Consider the following 21,966-nt stretch of genomic DNA (forward strand, 5'->3'; position numbering starts at 1 on the left):
CACTGTTTCCTTTTCATGACCACTGGTACCGACTCTTGACGACTATCCGAAGATCTTATGGGTAGCGATTCTAAAATACGAATGCGACGTTGAATAAAGTCAATGAGTTCCGGCAAAGTGTCTTGTTCTTTCGTTGAAGAGAACTCTTCCCATCCACGCCGTGTACTGGGGTCCAACCGTGCACTGAGAACTTCTATCAGCAAAAGATCCTTATAATCAGCCGGCTGAACTACTTGATCCAATGTTTGAATGGATCGCTCAAACCCTTCCAAAAGCCTTTGCAGGTCGATCACAGATTCCTTCCCAAGGTTTGGCAGTTTGAAAAGCGCCTGAACCTGCCTTTTCTTTAGCAACTTGCTGTTATTATATCGCATTTGAAGGGTTTCCCATGCTATCGAATAGTTGCCTCGAGTGATTTTCAATGAATCTACTAACGCCTTCGCTTCACCTCCGAGACAACCCTTAAGGTAATGGAATTTTTCTACTTCTGATAAATCTGCCTTCCGGTGAATCAATGAAGTATAAAGATCCCGAAAGCTCAGCCACTCGTCTATGTTGCCGTCGAAGTTTTGTAGTTTAATTTGCGGCAGACGAACATGGTCCATCCCTCCATGCGACGTTGTAGCTGATTCGTCGAGAGCTGACGTATTTGTAAATTCCTTGGCCTTGTCAAGCAAAAATGACTTGACGTCATAGTAGCGGTTTTCAAAATCCGAACGTTCCTTTGAAAATACATCGCTTTCAGTGTATTCCTTGTGAGTTTCGATTTCATAGAGAGAATCACTAATTTTCTCCCATAGATCATCTAAACGTTCAAGACGCACCTGAATTTGGCTAGCAGTGGTACCCTCCGGAAAGTTCTCAACGAATTTGTAGATATTGTTGACGGAAGTTTGTTGCCCCTTTAATTTAGTGTAAAGAGACTTCAGTGGTGGACCTTCCTTGGATCTTGAAGGCATGTTGACGGATTTTAAAAGAGCAGCGTCTGAACGAATTTATGGACGATGCAACCCGGTACAGCCTGACAATCCAACAAATCCAAAATCGAAAGAAAAGAGAGGTGTAGTATCCAAATGGCCCACTTCGGCCAAACATATACTATGTAGTCTCACCTTTGAAACTAATAGCTGCGCTGGATGACCGAAGGATTCTGGTAGCAACCTCCAATTTTCTTAAAGCTCGTTCAATGTGCAAGCCAATGTACGATTAGCTTTCATCCACACATATAGGTTAACTTATCACCGATTCAGGAGTGTCGAAAGAGAAAATGGCGGATGTAGTATCAATAATCCAACTACGACCGGACATATACCGTTTAGCTTTACCTGGGCAAAGAACGAAGGCGCCAACCCAGTACGATCTGAACCCCAATATAATCGTAGATAGCCTGTTTGAAAAAGCACTCAAACTATCACTTATAAAATACATTTCTGATAGAGCCATACTCATTCAAATTTTCATATTTTAAGAACTAAAATGTTTGAGTTTCACCCATTTTTTTTCTACATTCATTGAGCATTAGCAAAGAAGCCCCAAATCAAAATACTGAAGCTCGGTCACAAAACTAAAAAAAATAGTGTTTATACTGTTAATTTCCGTAAAACATATTACTAACGAATGAACTCTTGGATCCTCAGTACTTGTTTTAAAAATAAAAAATTTGAAAAACATTCACTGCTGTAAAAAATATATTGAATAAATTCTAAAAAACTATCAATGTTATCCCGTTTTACAGTCCTTCAAATATGTATCAGAGTAACACATGCTTATCATTTATTGCTATCAACATACTAATAACGAGTAATGCTCAAAAATGAAAAAAATTCCATTCCTTCCTGAAATGTTACGTAATGCAACATATTGCTTCTTAATACTATCCACCGATCCACCCCTACATGACGTACTTTTCTTATACTTAATAAAAGGGTTGTAACACTTTGCCATACGACTCCACCAACAAACACTTAACATACTTCGACTAAATTTTCAATAGCGACCAAAAATATCCATTATTACCGTTCCAATGACGCGTTCATCAAATTGATACGTAGCAGATTTTTAGCGATTGGCCCAATCTTAGATCCATAGGCCAACACTAGTGCCATTCCCTCTATAAAGATTTTGATTATCACTGAAATAAGTCGTACAGAAGTTCATACAGCTGTTGACAAGCGTGCTATTAGAGTTTGATCTTCTAACTAATAGAAGCACGGTCTGGGAAGAAATCCTGATAGCTACTCGCATACTAGGCTCAGCTAATTTAGTGTTTTTATTTCTAAGATATCTGATACAAGATTTGATTACCGTTTAACCATCTGATGACAAAACTCAGATTTTTTTTTGTTCCTCACAGCTGCCCTTCAAACGACTAAACCGACATAAACTTTTACCGTATGTCCTGTTCCCCAGAAGTACCTAACGGTGAACGTAGCATGTAGCACGTAGGTGTAGCATCAATCTAAAAAAAATCGAATCCTTTTCCCACGACTCGAATCTTGATCGTCACCCGTTCTTCATCTGTGCGCACACAAACGGAACCGTAAACAGATCTAAAAGGATTCACTCTAACGGCACTCCTATCCCTTTCGCTCGACGATTCCGTAGGTGTTGGAATCCTTGGGAAAAAATAATTCTTGTTTTTTTTCAAAACGAAAAAAGGAACGATATAACAACCCTGAAATTAGTGTTTACCAATCAAACATTCTCAAAGGTGAGGGTGAACTGTTTTTTGCGTTTCCTTTTTAGAAAAAAAAAAATGGGTGAGAAGCGCTTCCGTCAACATCACGTTTTCCCATCATAACACCCAACGTAGTGCAGCGGTTTCCAGATCCATCAGGTGCGTCGAAAAGGATGGTTAAGGACGAGAAGATAATCTTCAGATCGTTTTTTGTCTGTTACGCTTGTTTTTTTTTTTTTTTTTAATTTATTGTGTCGATTAAGGGAATTCACAAATATTGAAGGGTGTTATTTTTTTCACTTTTGTTTGCGAGATCATGTCAGCGGTAACTGTCAGAAGATGGGAATCTGTCTCCCAATCGTTGTGCACATGTTACGTAATGATGATTCACTTTTAATTATGGTTATGGGCTATTATAGATAAGTGAATTATGAACGATAAAGGAAATTTGATGGACTGGAAATCAACTGATTTGATGATATTTTTTTCAAGATAATGCGATCAATATTCTAAAAACGCTTAGCAATGATGACACGGTGTCTTTGGTAAGGTAACATTATTATAAAAATATCAGTTTCTCTGAAACACCTACCAAACGAAATCTTAGGTGCCTCTCCTTCGTTTGAGGTTTGATTCAAAATGTTTGAATGTTGTTGTTGAATTGTTTGAGAACTACAAGGAATCAACTGAAACTTCAGGGAAAGTGGTGTGGTTGTGGATAGTCGAGGGTAATCGACGACTGCTTAGCTCCAAACCGAAAAAAGTTCACAAAATAGGTTTAATACAGCAATGTTCAGGAGGAAATTGAATCATCTTTTAATTTGAAATGGCTTGCGCCCCTGACATACACATCCAGGATTAAAATTAAAAAGTTTATATTTGAAATTGTTTGCGCCCCTCGTAGGCATGTTTAAAATGATAAAAAATTGTTCAATTTGAAGTGGCTAGGGCACCTGCTATACATGTTCAGAATTTTTTTTTACAAATGCTAGCGCCCCTGGTAAACCATTTCAGGTTAAAACTTTATAAAAATCTGTAAACTTAAAGTGGCTGATGTATACGGTCAGGGAAAGATATTTTTAGCTTAAATGGCTACCGCTCCTGGTAAAAAAAAGTCCAGGGAAAAAATTAAAAATAAAAATGTCACATTTGAAATGGCATGATAAACATTTTCAGAAAAACATTATCATGATTGTAAAATTTGAAGTGGCTAGCGTTCCTTATATACACGTTCAGGAAGAAAGCAGGAAGGCACGAATCGGGTTCATGATCACCAGAGATACCCCTCACCATCCCTCCCCAACAGGGGAGTTTGGTAAAAGAGATGATCAACTCGATTGGCGATTTTCACACTGCCGTTTTCTAACGGAATTATCAGCTCTATGCATTTATCTCCTCATCTATCGTATAAAACGACAACCTTAAGACTGATATTTGACGTTCAGCATCTCTAACTAACACTGAACTGTTAAAAACTTCATCCGGTTGAGGTTAACCACTAACGGGCAAATCCTTAATGGTGATAAGATATAAATTTTGACATGATGATGCTCTCAAAATTCATTCACGGTGAGGTATGGGAGAGAGGTTTGGAAACATATCAAAAAAGCTCGTAATCACTTTGGAATGTTCTGAATCACTTGAAAATCATTCGGAATCACTTGAAAATCATTCGGAATCACTTTGAAAAATAGTTAAGCACTTCATAAAAGTTTGGAATCACTACGGAAAGTACTGAATCACTTCAGGAATATTTGGAATCACTCCGAAAATTACAGATAGTTTTTAGTGACTTTTAAAATGTTTGAAATCGTTTTTGAAAGTACTGAATCACTTCAGAAAAGCTCGAAAATTTTTCGGATAGTATTGAATGACTTAATAAAATTTCTGAATCTCTTTGGAAAATACTTATCCTTTCTAGAAAATTTGTAATCGCTTCCGTGAGAACTGAATATTTCCGGGATAGACTGAATCACTTCACAAAACTTCGGAAAGTACTGTTTTAATTCTTTCAAGTTTGCAAGAACTGAATCACTTCAGAAAAGTTTTAAATCCCTTCAGAAAATATTTAATAACTTCTCAAAAATCCGAATCTCTTTGGACAGCACATATTCATTTCAAAAAAGGTCCAGTGCGCAAGCACTGGATCACTTCAGATAGTACCGACATAATTTAGCATAAGAATGTAATCTGTATTACACAGGGACGGACGTGGTCTCTAGATTTCAGCAAAGGCATCATTTTAAAGCAATTTTATTCATAATAATGAATTCAAGCCCCGCATGAATGAGGAAGAAACAAAATGCAGCTTAAAACATGTTCATCGAAAATAATTAAAGCCATTCAAAAAGCACGTTTTGAATGGTTGGGCAGGCCTGAACTAGATAATATATTATTTGAAACAACGTCATCGGCGGACGCGTCGTTATTTTAGGCAGACTTATATTTTAAGGGCGCAAGTCAATGTTGGGTGCGACTACTTAGCTCAAATTTTAGGAACACAGCACTGTTTAGGGAATTCCATAAAAGTTCGGGAAATTCGAGGAAGATACGTGAGCTCAAAACTTCTGGAAACTTACGCAAACTTCAACGGGAAGATCTAGGAACTTCGCAGCAATTCAATTAACTTCAGAAGAATAGTGAGAACTTCATTAACCCTTTGACCCAAGCAACACAGAAAACATCTCAATTATTTTATTTTTTATTTAAGTTGCCCAGAAATCCCTTAAATGGCTAAGGAAATACATCTTGATACGAAAAAGTTTCAGCTTTGTTGCTTTATTTACTTTAGGTCACAATAATGAAACTCAACTGTTTCAATGTACTGCTTGGATGACCTGTCAAATCATGCCTCAAATGGGAGGAGCAAACATGTTACACTCAAATTGGCTTGAAGTTATATGCTACGTGATATTGTATGAAACACTTGAGCAACAAATCTAACTTGTGTTGTGTTTGTTGAATGAGAGTTCCATAAAACATTATGTTTCTAAAAACTTTGTTGCAATAGAGTGTGAACTATATGTTTTTGTACCTATTGAGCAACTGTTTCGAAATGTTACTAAAAAGTTGACGAACCAAGATGTGTTGAAGAACCTATTTGCAATCTTGTTCCAATTAAGCGTATGAATCTATAAGTTTTCAAACTTCGTTTTGCAACCAACTGAATCAAGTTGTCACTGTAAAGGTTTGTTGTAACCATCTAGTATCTACAATGGCTCAAATATGTCTTGTCACTTTGATGTTGTAAAATATTTGTGGACAACATTGGCAAAAGCGGAGAAATCGTAATGCATATGCTAACATCTGCATAGGAAATGGAAGACCACGACGAGGACGATAGGATTACGGATGGCGGGGGACGATGGTGACTAAAGACGATGCCAACAGCGGCTGGCGTGGCCGTAGTCTCTCAACCAACCGGGTGTTCCAAAGGGCTAAATAGAACGGTGAGAAGCCTGAGGTGACGATGGATTGGTTGTTGCATGAGCTGGGGGCAGCAAATATGATGATACCGCCGAACGAAGATGTGGCCGTTGAGTATCCGTTAGAGACGGAGCTCGTATTTGCCGGCGCTGCTGGCGAACTGGAAACGGCACCAAATAGCGGGTGGATTGCCAGAACTAGTGGCTTATAATGCCGAATCCTGATGACTGCTGGCGGAGGAGCTGCACCGATGTCGCTACCACTCGATGTCACATTGCTATTGACAAGTGACGTTTAAAGCACGCACATACTCAACCAATTCTATGATTGTTCAAACTACGCATTTGCTACTTATTTTCAACATAACTGGAACATGGATACCATCGATAATACGTAATGGTGCAGTTATGTTGACAAATCGTTGCGGTGTTGTTGCAGTTCAATATGAATCATTAATTTTAATATCCACTCATCTGCAAATATGCAGCGTTGAAATATCGATCCCAATCACTAATTATTGGATAGTAATATTATCATCGACCAAGGGGTCAAAAAGCAAGGATTTATGTATTGACCAGAAATTGATAAGCTGGTATATTTATTTGGAGTTGAATTTTTGTGTCTTGTTTCCGGGAGTCATACGAGTCCCACAACTGATCTCCAACGACCGTCTTCGGAATATGTAACCGCTCAAGTTTTCTTATTTTTATTTAGAGAATATTGACGGCTAAATACATTTTTTTCAGACATCATCGCACAAAGATAAACTCAAAAGCCGCAGAAAATCAACCTTTCGGTTTGGTTGGGAGTCCAACTTTCTTCGATGAGATTGAAAGCGTATTGTTACATGCTAATTTTCTATGAAATCTTTGGAAAAAATGGTTTTCTTGGATTATTTATATCTTTTCCAACATTTGGGATCATCCACAAATTTAATAACGGAATGGGGGGAGAAGGGAGTTGACATTTTCATTCTTAAAATTAAAAGGTGAAAAACATGATTTTATTTTAAGCGATTCAATGCCAAAACACCTCCAACTACATTAAATGCGCAAATGCATGTAAAAACTTACCCAAATCGATATCTAACGATCTTCTGAAAATTTTAAAATCTTTTTTAAATTTGGTTCTTGGCCACTTTAAGAGGCTGTATGTGTCGATGAATTATACTAATTATTTCGTGACTATGTGTGTCTACAGGATATCTGTACAACAAGATGAAAAATATGCTAATATTAATACAAATTTGATTGAAAAACTTCCGTTGTCTGTCCTATGGAGTCAATTTGACCCCAAATTCAAATTTCTGAATCTGAACGAAATTTCTAATGGATTCCTTATGTTTTGAAAACTAAATTTAGAGGACTTTAATTAAAAATACCAATTTTTTCGGCAGCCAGATCCCTCGTGGGGAGGGTTCATTGTAAAAATTTACCCATGAAGTGGCATATTTCGATGATTATAATGTTTGTACCACGAGATTCTAAACATAAAGCATGTTGTTTCCTTCGTTAAAGATGTTTAAGAATTCAAGTTTTTCTTAACTATTTGTATATTGAAAAATTCAACTGTCAATTATTGTCTAAATGAATAAAACTTGGACTAAATAGTTAGGGTCAACGGTACGGAAAAGACCACGTAACCGATGATGAAACACGTCAGCTGATACATTGAAGCCGAACATAAAAATGAAGTTGTTGAATTGCCGGTTAATTGCTCGAATTGGCTTGTGTTGTGTATAATTTCGGGCCGTGGTTCCAAAAACAGAAAGTCGCATACATATTTAGCTGAGCCAGCAGTATTGGACAGTCAATGTCACCCGTAAGCAGCTTTCCAGCAAACATAGCTTGAGCGACCGTCCGTCTCACCTCCCAGGAGACGGCAACGCTCCTCGTACGGTGGCAAGTTCGTTGGGTCATGCCAGTTGAGGAAATGTAGAGCATATCTCGCAAACTTGCGTTGAACGGATTCAATTCTAATGATCCAGCTAGCATGGAAAGAGCACCAAACAACTAAACTTGACTCCAATAAGGATCGCACAAGCGAGCAGTAGAGTGAGCTGAGACATAGTGGGTCACGGAGCTCGTCGGCAATTTTGAAGATAAAGTCCAATTGTCGATTAGCTCTGGAGATGATGTCATTGTAGTGGATTCTAAAAGTGAGTCTGCAGTCCAATGGATGAATAGTATATAACATAATTTTGCCCTTGTTGACGCTAGTACTCAAATAATCAAGTTGTGCTCTTAAATCCACATATCCTGCTCATATGGAAGCTACTTGACAAATCTGTACAGATGTTCTAGACATATTCTAATGTAAACTCAGATCAGTTCATTTGACAGTTCTGCTCAGAATTCACTCACCAGGTGGCGCCAGTGTGATTTTTATTTTTTATTTTCTTTGACTTAATATCTTGAGTTGATCGAAGGTTGCTGTCTTCGGAAGAGTTAAACCCAATGGGGAAATAAATAATGGAAAACAAAGTTTCCATGGTTTTAACACAGACAAACAGACGTAACATTTAATTCTGGATCATCGTTCACGCATTTAACGATTGATTTGAATATTATCATTTGCGCGAACTTCTCACCGCAGCGCTGGCATCGGAACACGTTGACGTTTCTATAAATTCTGTTTACCTTGCATGCAGCACTGTTAGCGACATAGCAAGCAAGCTACTGATACTGATATTGAGGTACAATGTTTTCAAGAAAACTTATTCAAAGAGTTACGTCTGTTTGTCTCTGGTTTTAAATATTGCAAAAGTTTACATTTTTCATGAGCACTTTTTTAATAAAAACTATAAAAATTTAAAATATGCTCTTTGAGCAATTTTAGTATTTATAACTTTTTTGAATTTTGACTCAACATTACTTATATAAATTTCCAAGTATATTTGTTTCCAGAAAAAGATTACAACTTTGTTTAGGCGTCATTTCGATCTGAAGTGATGTTTTCGTGCTACAAATTATTGGAAAATGTATTCGATGCCATTTTGAAAAACATAAATTGAGAGATCCAAAAACAATTATGTCAATCCTAATGAATGGTCTTAGTGAAATACCTGTATAAAGTGAGAGAGAGAGAAGAATTGGTAATTTCCATTTAATTCCACTACCTTATTTGCTTATCCTTGCCAGATACGTGTTTTTCGTCTACAATGTGCAGACTTTTTTTATAGTCTTTATTATTGAGATTGTTAGCCATATGGCTAGTTCATCTCTTAAGATAGTATAAAAAAAGGAGAAAAATAAAATAAAATTAGGTTCTCAGAAGAAGATTCCTAATCTTGGCTGTGGTACATTTATCTTGCTAGAATGAAAGGGTGTAGAAAACAGCCAAAAGGGCCAACAAACTGTAAATTCAAACAAGGAACACTCAGATATTGTTGTAAAGGTTCTCCTCCTTTAGGAAGATGATGCTGCCACGGACTCGTCGCCCAACAGGTTCCGAATGCTGATTGACTCCAAGCCGAAGGCAGCTCGAAGGTCCTCCAGCTCCGCGCAGTTCACGAGGATGTGCTCCACGGTGGTTGGCACTCCGCAGGTTTTGCAGGTCCTCCGGAACGTTGTTCCTCAGAAGTTGTGGGAGACTCTGCTGTGCCCAGTGCGCAGCCTTGACACCACTCGTTGTTCTCTTAGGCTTGGTCGAACCTTCCAGGTTCCGGTGGTGTGTCCTGTTGTTCCTCCACTCGGTGTCCCAGGCTCTCCGAACCGTCCGCTTGACCCAATTTTTGACATATTGGAGCGGTACATTGCCGGTGGACCTGGGTTCAGTGTGGCCTGAGCCGGCGAGATGGTCGGCTATTACGTTCCCTTGGATCCCTCAGTGACCGGCTTTCCACATGAATACAGTGTTGGGCATCATATACATGAATACAGTGTTTTACCCTCCCTTGGATGCACGGATGCTTCGGTGTTTCTGTTTTTAGGGCCAATATCACGCTGTGTGTGTCAGTTACGACTAATATCGGCCGGATGGCCGGTAACTTAACCGCGTGGAGAATGGCCGCTGCCTCAGTTGAGAACACCGAGCATTGGGTCGGAAGCGATCTGCTCACAAGCAGACCATCTCCGGAGACCCCCATTCCCACTCCGCTCCTGGAGAGAGAGCTGTCGGTGTACCTAACTTCATAACCTTGGTAGTGCGCCCCGAGAGTTTCGACAACTGTCCGGCGTAAAGCCAGTGAGTTGTTTCCTGCCCTGAAGCGGTCCTTGATTCTGCTGTCAATTTTGATCTTGTGCGATTGCCAACTTTTGTCTCCGTACCAGTGGACCCTGGCCACTGGAGGGAGATCTACGTCGGCGGCCGTGCGGAGGAGTCGGTTCGCCTAGTCGAGGAGAATGATCCTGTTGTTTTCCGACGTTTTAGCGAGAAAGGCAGCGGCTTTGGTAGCAGTGGCTGGAATGAAAACGAGCCGAAAAGGTAGAATACCGGCTTCAACGCATGTAGCGTCAGCCGGGTTAGAGGGCAGAAGACCGAAGACTGTTCGAACGTAGCCGTTGTACACCGGTTCCAGAATCTGGACGGCTTTTTCAGCGGCCAGGCATGTAATCTCTACACCGTACAGTAGGCGACTGTCGATGATGGCTCGAGCTACGCGGAAGCGGATTTCACGATTGTTGGATCGGTGGAGGCGGGAGATGGTCTTATTCAAGTTGAACCGACTGCGATAGTCCTTCTTTAATTCTTGAAAGTGCGGCCCAAAGGATACATTCCGATCGAGGAGCACTCCCAAGACCCTCACGGTGTTTTTGGTCGGTATTGCTTGTTGTTTAATCATGATGGGCTGTCTGTTGTTGCGATGCCTGATGGTACATATATGGCAGCGGACGCTCTTGCCGGTGGAAAGCTGGAAACCAACAGAGTCAGCCCATCTGACCACCGAGGAGACTGCCGCTTGCGCTCTCAGTTTCGTCCTCTGCAGGGAGGGACCCACCGTTACAATGAGGACGTCATCCGCGTAGACGAAGATGTAAACGTTCTTGGGTAGTTGGTCAAAGACCCCATTCATGGCCACCAGGAAGAGGGTGACCGCGATCACCGAACCCTGTGGCACTCCGGTTTCCTCACTGAAACTTCCGGATTGCACGTTTCCGACCGAAACCCGAAAAGATCAGTCGGTCAAAAAGTTCCGGATGAAGTGAAGGATGTGCCCTTTCAGGCCCCGATCAGCAAGCTTCTTCAATACAGCTGGTGTCCATGTTCGGTTGAACGCTTTGTAGATGTCCAGCGAGACGATCTCCGCGTGATGAATTTGGTCCTTTGCCTCCTTCAGGACTTCCCCAAGCGTGGCGAAGTAGGTGGAGGTGCCATACCTTTGTCTGAAGGCATGCTATCGATGGTCAAGTAGCCCCTTGGCCTCAAGATATTGTTGACCATCCGTTTCAGGACTTTGGCCATGCAGCAGGTCAGTGCAATGGAACGGAACCCAGTGATGTCCTTGGTCCCGACATTAGTTTTCGGTAACGGTATAACAAGGCTTTCTCTCCAGTTTTCCGGGTATTCTTCAACGGTCCAGAATTGGTTGTAAAGGTCGGGAAGTTTCGTTTTGCCTTTGGGTGGAAGGTGCTTTAGCAGCGGGTAGCCGATTTCGTCCGGTCCGGCCGAGTTTCCGTTGCTCCGACTGAGAGCGAACACGAGTTCTTCCCAGGAGAGTAGGCTGTTGATCGGTAGGTCATCGTTGTCTGGAGGAATTCCGAATGCAGACACAGAGGACATAGAGGGGCGGACTCGCTGTCGGAAGTTTTCGATGTACTCCGAGATGCCGGATAGTGTGGTGAAGTATTTGCCCAGTTCGTCTGCTACGACGGTTGGATCAGTGATGGTGACGGTGTCTGTTTGAATCTGGAACGGAGATGATCGCCGCTTGCCGCTAAGGGCGTTAATGCGACTCCATAGCTCCACTGACGATTGTTCGGCGTTGATACTCTCCAGGAAGTCCGACCAGCAATTTTGCTTCACCGTCCGGATCTCCTTTCGGCACCTCTTCTCTTGCTGGATCGTTTGGGGAGGTGCGTTTGAGCTTCCGGAGTGCTTTTCGCCTGGCTTTTACTGCTCTTTTGGTTTCGTCGTTCCAGCAGCGGAGTGCCTTCCGCCCGGAGACACAGCCGGTTTTGGGTATACTGGTGCTAGCGACTTTATAGATGATTTTCGTGATGCTTGGGATGTTGAAAATCCTCCCAATCAGCTTCCCCGTAGCGCCACCGCGGTCTTCGGGTGTTCTCTGGGGGCGATGCGGCGGATAACCGAATCTGTACTGGATAGTGGTTGCTGCCGCACAGATTCGAGTTAATCGACCAGAGCACTTTGCCCGCCAGAGAACAGCTAGCTGTGGACACATCAATGGCGGTGGTGTGCCGACCGTTGAAAAACGTTGGTCCGCCATCATTTAAAATGACCAGATCTTCCTGCTCGAAAATATTGCAGAAGGTGACGCCTCTAGGGTCCACTCGTAGGCAACCCCAGGCCAGGTGGTGGCCGTTCAGGTCCCCTATAAACATCTTGGGTTCGGGTAGCTGATCATGTATTCTGCGAACCTGATTGTCCAGGCTGGGCAGTCTTCCGCAGTGTAGATAGGAACAGGCGATGGAGATGCTAATTGGATTCTGGATTTGAATGCCGACGATTGGGAGGTCAGTATCCACATCAACGATTCGAGTGAGAGATTTCCTTGCGGGCTCCTATAGCAACGGATCTCCGGAGGTTGGATCCTTTTTTGATGGACCAGGGATATTTACCGTCTAGTGTTCTGTTCATCTGATGCAGACTTCTTCAGTGTCTTGTTCTAATACTCGACAATTGTCTTGTACTAAGACTCGACAATTATGCCAAGTTTCATAAAAATCGGAGAAGGTCGAGTCAGAAATTAATTCTTCTTTTCGACCTGGAACTAATCTTGAAAGGGGCGCATAGATTTGAGATGGGCGGGGCATCTTAAATCAGTAAGTAATCAGGTCTAAACTTTCCATGACAGCATTGGAGACACGGATCCGTAGGCAAAATCTACGGAATTAATGAGTTTTCTACGGAATTATACGGATGGCACCTTGCCAAATTCCCACCCCCGACTCATCATTTTCAGAAGTTATGAAATCTACGGAATAGACCTCAAAGAAATCTGCCATCACTGATCACAATAGTCATTGATACCGAATGCCAATGACACTATGTCTTACAATCTTGATCTTTTTCAATGGAACTGCTACTTTGTGTATAATTCAAGACCCGGAGCCTAAAGAGACGACAAGCATCGTACTGCCTGCCGTGATATTCTTGGACATGGATTAGCACCACCTCCATAAAATTACTTCAATAAAACCTCACACACAAAATAGAGGTCGAAAGATCACTCAGATCAATCACCCGATGATCGAGTACCTCAGCACTTATCCAAAAACGAATTTCAAATTAAGCTGTCTCAACGATCTCCAATTATCTCATCACACACAAAAGCCAACCTCCAGGATCAAGAATTCTTCAACAACAATAAACTGAAGTCTCACTGCTTATTGATCCCTCAGTTCCTCTCCACCACCAAACGCCACCCTCAATAAACCCTAATTCAATTAAACACTCATTTGTGTACAACTTGGCAAACGGCAGCTTTGATAACGAACGACGCACATTTACACAATGGGGATGCAAATAACCGAGTCATTCCGTTTGCGGCAGTAACCCAGCCACACAACACACACTTGAACTTCGATGTTGGTTTTTCTTGTCTGGACCCTCCCGCCCTTCCTTTTTATGCTTGCAGAAGCAGACCGTTCGCCACGGCGTTGGATATGGCACACACTCGCACTCGATGAAGATGTAAAGTTCATTGTTCCAGTTTCCAAGCGGACGGACGGCGGCATTGCAGGCGAAGTTCACCACGTTTGCCAGTTGGCTGCAAATCTCTTTCGCTGCCTGGTTTTCTGGTGGCTTTCCAAGGGGGGCTCAATTTGGGCCGGAAATAAGGATCTTCTGGAAATCGGTTTTCAAAACGTTAAATTTCAAAAAAAATTAATTAAACTTCGATCAGTTCACGCATGTCAACCATTCAGTGACCCCTTGGTTTGAATATTTACAGAACGCGGTGACGATGGACACCCGGGAGAAAGGTGTAACTAAATCTTTTGAATGAAGTAAAATGTGTATAGGTAGGTACTGCTTGCTCACCGAGGCTTTCTGCTGGCTCATAATAATTCTCTGCACTGTTTCTACTGCCGTTGATCTAACCTTCTAGTTCAAGACCAGGGAGCGCGGTGCTCCGGTTGCCGATGCTCTTGCGCTTCAGCCGTCGGTGTACTTTCATTATATAACAATCTGTGAAGTCGAAGTACCGTTAAAGAAGGAAGACGACGACGCCGAAAGCGACGATTCTTGGACCCCAACCCCACTACAGCAACAACAGCAGCAACAGTTGACCATGTAGGAGCGTTGTGGGAGGAGGCTGCAGCTGGAGACAATTATTAAGGTATCCACGGGCCGGGGAGGTAGAAAATGATGTAGGAGTGTTTATGCCATGGTCACGAATGTTGCTCATTTTTTTCTTCTGCATGGTCGGCATCGTGGCATCAGGAAAATTGTGGGTCAAATTGATTATGAAAATTGAAGAGCTATTAGTGAAGGAAAAATACGAGAATGGATTTTTCTGGGAGGGCTGACCATTCCAGAAGATCCGGTGGGGGTTGATTGGCAGAATTTCTCACAAATTAGTCTTTTCATAATAAGGATTGGATCGGTTGATCACGATTTCTATGATTTTAAAGAGTTTCAATTGAGTGTCAGCAGAAGAACGTTTGTAGTGGTGTTGAATTTATTTATGTTTTAACTCTTCATTTGTTCCAAATTCCAAATTAATTACATTTGATTAAACTCTTTATTTGTTCCAAATTCAAAATAAATTACATTTCATTTTAACCTAGGTGCTCCAGTTACTACAGTAACTTACCAGCCTTAATTGTTATGATATATATCTTAGTGTTTTAACGTTGTTCCTGCCTTGGCAATTCAGTATTTTAAACAGGTTTTTTAAACCTGCATGTCAGTATAACAATTGAAATCTTAAAACTAAAAACTAAAACTAAATCTTATCTAAGTATAAAGGGAATTAATCGCTGCTATTGAGGATTGCAACGATTTTTGCCTGAAATTATTAATTATTTTGTTGGACATTTGCTCTAAAGTCTCATCATTCGAAATTATATGTACCTCGATAGTACTGTACCAGGGAGGCCACTTCAAAATCATCTTCAGAACTTTGTTCTGAATCCTTTGAAGTGCTTTTTACCTGGTAGTGCAGCAACTAGACCATATTGGCACAGCGTAAAGCATGGCCGGTCTAAAAACTTGTTTAAATATTGGAAGTTTGTTCGTCAGGCAAAGTTTGGATTTCCAGTTTATAAGAGGATACAAACATTTTATATATTTGTTACATTTGGCTTGAATGCCCTCAATGTGATCTTTAACAGTTCATTTTTGGTCAAGTATTAATCCAGGATATTTCACTTGGTTTGACCAGGAAATTGGAACTCCGTTCATAGTGACTATGTGACTACTACTAGGTTTCAAAAAGGAAGCTCTAGGCTTATGTGGAAAAATTATAAGTTGAGTTTTGAAAGCGTTGGGTGAAATTTTCCATTTTTGTAAATAAGAAGAGAAAATATCTAAACTTTTCTGCAGTCTGCTGCAAATAACACGAAGACTTCTTCCTTTAGCGGAAATGCCTGTGTCATCAACGAACAAAGATTTGTGGCAACCCTGAGGCAAATCAGGGAGGTTCTAAGTGAAAATGTTATACAATATAGGCCCAAGAATGCTATCCTGAGGAACTCCTGCCCTAACAGGTAGTCGATTAGATTTAGAATTTTGATAGTTTACATGCAGAGTTCTGTCAGTTTAATAATTTGTGAACTAATTCCATAATATAAAGTGGAAAATAAAACTTTTTGAATTTAGCAATCAAACCTTCATACCAAACACTGTCGAATGCTTTTTCTATGTCTAGAAGAGCAACTTTCAGCTAAAATAATGTTTTTCGGAATAATAAAACCAAAAGATGGTATGATGGCATGTTCTACTTGTAACTTACAAGAAGAGGTTACAAAGTATGCGTTGGAAACATAAAACCTGTAAATTTTGCTTTCTATGAGTCACAATCAGCGATTTGCTGATCGCTGAGTGAGTGAGTGAGTGAGTGAGTGAGTTTGTGAAAAATCGCTGATTGTGACTCTCATAAAGTGAAATAAACAGGTTTAATATGTCAAACACATTCTTTGCAACCTCTTCTTGTATCCTACCAATTCAAAATTTGATCATGGCATCTAATTATTTCATAATTTAGAAAAACATTGTTTTAGCTGAAATGAGTCTTTGCAACCTTGGTTATAGACCTTACTTCGTCCAAATCAGTCCCCCAGAAATTATCAAAGATATTTTACCGATAGAAAATATTCAGATCATCCCGAGCAACCTGATTCTCAATAGGATTAGTAAGACCCAAACTGAAATTATGGGAGTCCTCGAGTTTCTTAGTAAGTTTCTGAGCTTTTTTTGAGTTTGTCATCACAATTTTACCACCTTCTTTAAGCGCTGGAATTGGCTTTTGAGGTTTTTTTCAAAATTTTTATGAGTTTCCAAAAGGCTTTGGAACTCAGGTCCAATTTAGAAACATTCTTTTCAAAAGTTTTGTTCCTCAGGGCAGAGAATCGCTTTTTAATTTGTTTTTGAAAATCCCGCCAGATAACTTTCATGGCAGGATCGCCTGTTCTTTGATATTGTCTCCTACGAACATTTTTCAGATGGATCAAGAGCTGAAGATCGTTGTCTATTTTAATTGAATTGAATTAAACCTCGCAGCTCTTGCTTCAACTATAAAAGTATTCAGAGATTCAAGAGCATAATTAATCGCAATCGCATGTTTGGAATGAAATTATATTCCATAAATGTTCGATATTGCTCCCAATCAGCTCTATGGCAATTGAAAGTAGAGCTGTTGGGATTAGAAATTATATCTTGGGATATTTCAAAAGTTACGGGAAATTGATCAGAGCCGAATTCAGCATGGGTAACCAATTGGCTATAAAGTTGACATGAATCAGTTAAAACCAAATCAATAGTTGAGGGATTTCTTGCCGAAGAAAAGCATGTTGGGCTGTTTGAATATTGAATAGTGTAATAGCCTGCAGAACAATCATCAAACTTAATATTACCATTGGAATTGCTTTGAGCATTATTCCATGAGCGGTGTTTTGCATTAAAAATCATCAATAATGAAAAATTTAGATCTATGACGGGTAAGTTTCTCAAGGTCACCCTTGAGAAAAAAAATTCTGGCCTACGCATTGGAATGACAGATAGGCAGCTATTTTGTTTCGACAAAAACTCCCAACAAAGTTTCAAAAACATTGCTTACAAAGAATGTGATGTGGTAACGGCGCCGCTGGTGTAGTGGTAAGCGTGATTACCTCTCACCCCAGCAGGCCTGGGTTCAATACCAGTCAGCGCCGCCGGGATGTTCTGAGGCATAACTCTCTGATCACGCCTTCCTTCGGATGGGAAGTAAAGCCGTTGGTCCCCGGTTCATGAGTTGATGGGTCGATAAGTAGGGTCCAGGTGTGGGAGCTGCCTTCCTGGCACGTCGGTAGCATTGGTGCTCAGCACGGAAAACAAGATCGACGGAAAAAAAACAAACCAAAGGAAAAAAAAAAAAGAATGTGATAATGGACACGTCTATGAAAAATAATGGCAACGCCACCACAGGGACCATCGAAAAAAAAATAAATAATTTGCGCCTCTTTTAACCTTTTGGTCAGGTTTCAGGAACGTTTCAGTTATTTTTTTTTGACGTAGAACTACGTCTTTGTCGACTATACTGGGGTGCAAATCAAAAAATATGTGTGATGAAAAAGTGTTAGGTTTTGAACGCTTGTAAGTTTGTCATTTATAGATGAAATTAAAATCCAAATACGCCAATCGATAGGATATTACTTTACAAATCTGCTGAATCAATTATATTCTAAATTTTCCATTAAAAGCTTTTGAAAAATGTACAAACTTTATCACTTTTTTCATGAAATCAACGTTTTCCCCAAACACAGTCGCCTTAATCGAGTACCACTTGGTTCCACATCGTTCTGCTTGAACCTGAAAAGATATAAAACAGCGCTGCTGTCGTGTCTCTGCTCATTACCGCTTCGGATGGCGTGGCGCTAGCTAATCTGCACAGATCTTAACACTCTGTTCTCCATCTACTGGTTGGGACGCTAGAGAAATTTAAATTAATTTGTAGCAACCTTTGGAGTTATGAATTTTGGTTCGACCTATCTAAAAATAAATCATGTTGGACCTATTTTTTCCAGTGCTAATATAGTCCAAGAAGGTCTTAGAAATTTCTTATAAAAGCTCATTACTGTTAAGAAAAAAAATTGTTTTAATGATTAACATAATTTTGGTTTTATTAAACATAAAAAAATAACTCCCTTTTAACTAATTTTCCCATCAAACATGACTCACTTTACAACGTCCACAAGAGGAATGATTACTTACATTTTCAATTTTTGTGCAGTATAATACTACTAAAAGATGTAAACTTAATGCTAGCAGACTATTATTGCATTAATTTTATTGAAAAGTTTGAATAATTGGCAAAATTCGTAATGTATATTTTTAGCACGATTGGACCTAGTTATTTCCTGCATTGGCTGTCAGGTGTGCTTCGGTTTGTTTACAATTTCCTTCATGCGCAGCAACATAATTTTCTGTTTACTTTCCTAGTCACAACTTTCTTAATCAGAACATAGAGGAAGTAGATAAATGCTCATGAGATTTGAAGCATCGCATAATGGATTTTGATCCAAGTCTAATACTGGCTACTTTCCTAGGGGTTTCCGGAAATTGACTGGATCCTGGCGATTCCTAAAAACTTGAACTGGTTGTTGAATTTTAATGTGATTCAATGGTTTTAGACCATATTCAGAAACTGACCTCTTTTCCGAGGGGATCGAAACATGGCCACATCCCCTCGGAAAAGTGGCCAGTTTTGCCAATGTGGCACAGGGCCCCCCGAATGACTATAATTGAACTAATTGTTTAATTCTTATGTGACTTGAGGTGTCACATGATAAGTTTTATTCGTTTGAGGTCGTAATTTGCCTCATGCCTCATACGAGTTTTTGCTCTGACTTTGAAATTCATCAATAGGATCCCCCTAATTTTCAATAAATGTTGTACTAAGCACCTACTTATTGGAAACCAAACGTTTGATTTGAGAAAAGTCACAGTATTCTATTTTGCATCATTCTACGAACACGCTGTAAACTACAAAATGATGATGCATGATTATTTTATGTTAGGGTTGTCCTCAAAATTGGATAACAAAGAGTTGCTTAAACCCCGTAGGATCGTTATACCCTTCCTCCCCTTCTTCGCTGACATATGAACCAACATTTTGTTCAATATTGAAAGTACCGTCTTCTGACTAGGAAAACAACTGCCTGTTGCGTTATCATAAAATGCAACCTTCACTCTCTTCTCTGATTCAGAGACCTAATTTAAAACTAATGATGGAGCTACTGAAAAAAATAACGTATTTTCTGGCAATTGTTTTATCCCACAACATGCATGGCGTCTTTGTGGACTATACTGGGATGCTACTCCAAAATATATAACGGCTTGTTTAGGATCCCACATTTGAATTTTCATAATTTATAACATTTCAGGAAAAATAATTGAACCAACATTGAACTAGTTCCGAAGCAATGAAATACTTGAAAAAATTAAGACAAAGTATAATAGTCAAAAATGCATGACATACATCAATTTTGCGTACTTCTACGTCATACTGCGGTCGTTTCTAGGACACAACCCATTTTTTTCCTTTGATTTGTTTTCCGTCGATCTTGTTTTCCGTGCTGAGCATCAATGCTACTGACGCCAGAGAGGCAGCTCCCACACCTGGACCCTACCTATCAACACATCAACTCATGATCAGGGGACCAACGGCATTACTTCCCTTCCGAAGGAAGGTGTGATCAGATATGTTATGCCTCAGAGAATCCCGGCGGCGCCGACTGGGACTGAACCCAGGCCTGCTGGGGTGCGAGGTAATCACGCTTACCACTACACTACCGGTGCCGCTGACGTTTCAGTTATAACGGCAATATGCACGATATGAACTGTCTCAAAGTTAAATGGTTCGTCTTAATGGTCTTTAAGAGATCGAGCATCCAATTTAAAATAATTAATGCTTTAAAAGCCATTACTGAACTTCAAAGTCATGACGATGTTGTTCGCAAATTTTACTCCAGTTTGAATAGCAGATATATGGAGTTAATTTTAAGCATTTCAGTAATAATGTCGATTAATGGTTTCTGTAATTCCATTCTGTTCCATTTTAGGAGCAGTAATTCTATCTTAAACAAAACCATTAACATTTCTGTTCGAATTATTGTGACTAGAATTTTTATTTCGGCTTCTACTTGCTGCCATAGCAACTAGGTAGCTCGCTTTACTTGCTAAACATTTGTAGCAGCAGATGAAGATGAAGATTTTGAAGCAAGGGAATTTTGTACCTACGGGTACGAATGAAGAATTTGTTCCTCGCTGACCGTTGTTAATAGCAGAGGAATTAGTTCTTTTTCGGGAACGTGGAGCGTTTCCTACCTGCCGCTTAGAGCGAGATTGTAGATTGTTCCCACTTCACTCGGACTTGGAGCATAAGGCTAGCATTTTCTAAGGCCTTAAGGTTGTTTAGTTCACTAGACTTGACGTGAACTAAATAAAAAAAAATCATTAGAAATCCCGTTGTGGGATTTCATTTTCATTTTGATTACTTGGAGTGGCACAACTCCATGTAATTTTGCTAGTTCATCTTTGAATTCACCACTGGGCAGTCCTTTCATGACAACCTTGAACACACGTTCAGTTTTGATGCTGTAAGTAAAAAAAATATGTTGCTTCTCAGAAAGATACTTGAGCAGACATTTGAATCCGTCCAAGGTTTCAGCCAATACACGGCATTCACCCCAATGGCCAATTTGTAGTGAAAACTTAAATTTCACGAAGTTCAAAAGTTCCGTGCGAAGAGCATGAAAATCGGAAGTGGTTATCACAATAGGTGGAATCTTTTCCTTCATGGCATTAAGCCGGGAAAGTTTACTAGAATATTTCCTGGATGATGGATCCTTTTATTTTGCGCTTACCATAAGAATCTGAAGGATCTAAGAGGAATTTTCCAAATCGAACTTCAAGAAGGATTACCTCGTGTAGAGTCCAAACAAGGATCGAAGAGGAATAAGATTCTAACAAGGTAGAAAAATTACAGGTATATTGAGCACTGAAAAGACGTGCGAGGGCGTACCAATTAACTTTTAGTCAGCCTTTGTTGAGAGAATAATACGTGAATTACAGTTAAATTCATCACTACTTTTGAACAGTGTTTTATAGCATTCAGCTAACTGACTAAAAATTGCAATTTCAAGAATCTGATAAATATTAAATTCATATTTCTAGACCAACAATTGAAATAGGCGGAACAACCAAACGTAAACAATGGCTTTAAACACAAAATTCTCGAGAATCAAAATACTCCCACGCAAACTATCCTTGTTAGGTTGCTTGGATGTGCTTTGATTCTCGAGGAATTTGCGTTTAAAGCCATTGTTTACGTTTGGTTGTTCCGCATATTTCAATTGTTGGTCTAGATTTTTTCAGGCAGAACATTTCTATGCTCGCAGATTGAGCTGAGTGACGACAAGCTACTGCCAAGGAAACCTTCATGTGATGGTGAAAAGGAGCCGGTAAATTGTAGCTTGTGAGGTGCCAGCAATCTGCTAAACTGTTGACCTGTAGCCGTAAGTTAGCGTTCCAGCGTTTTT

Source organism: Ochlerotatus camptorhynchus, unplaced genomic scaffold (assembly GCF_037179485.1).
Source record: "Ochlerotatus camptorhynchus isolate MF236.1 unplaced genomic scaffold, CSIRO-AGI_Acam_v1.1 ptg000082l, whole genome shotgun sequence".
Classification (NCBI taxonomy): Eukaryota; Metazoa; Arthropoda; class Insecta; order Diptera; family Culicidae; genus Ochlerotatus; species Ochlerotatus camptorhynchus.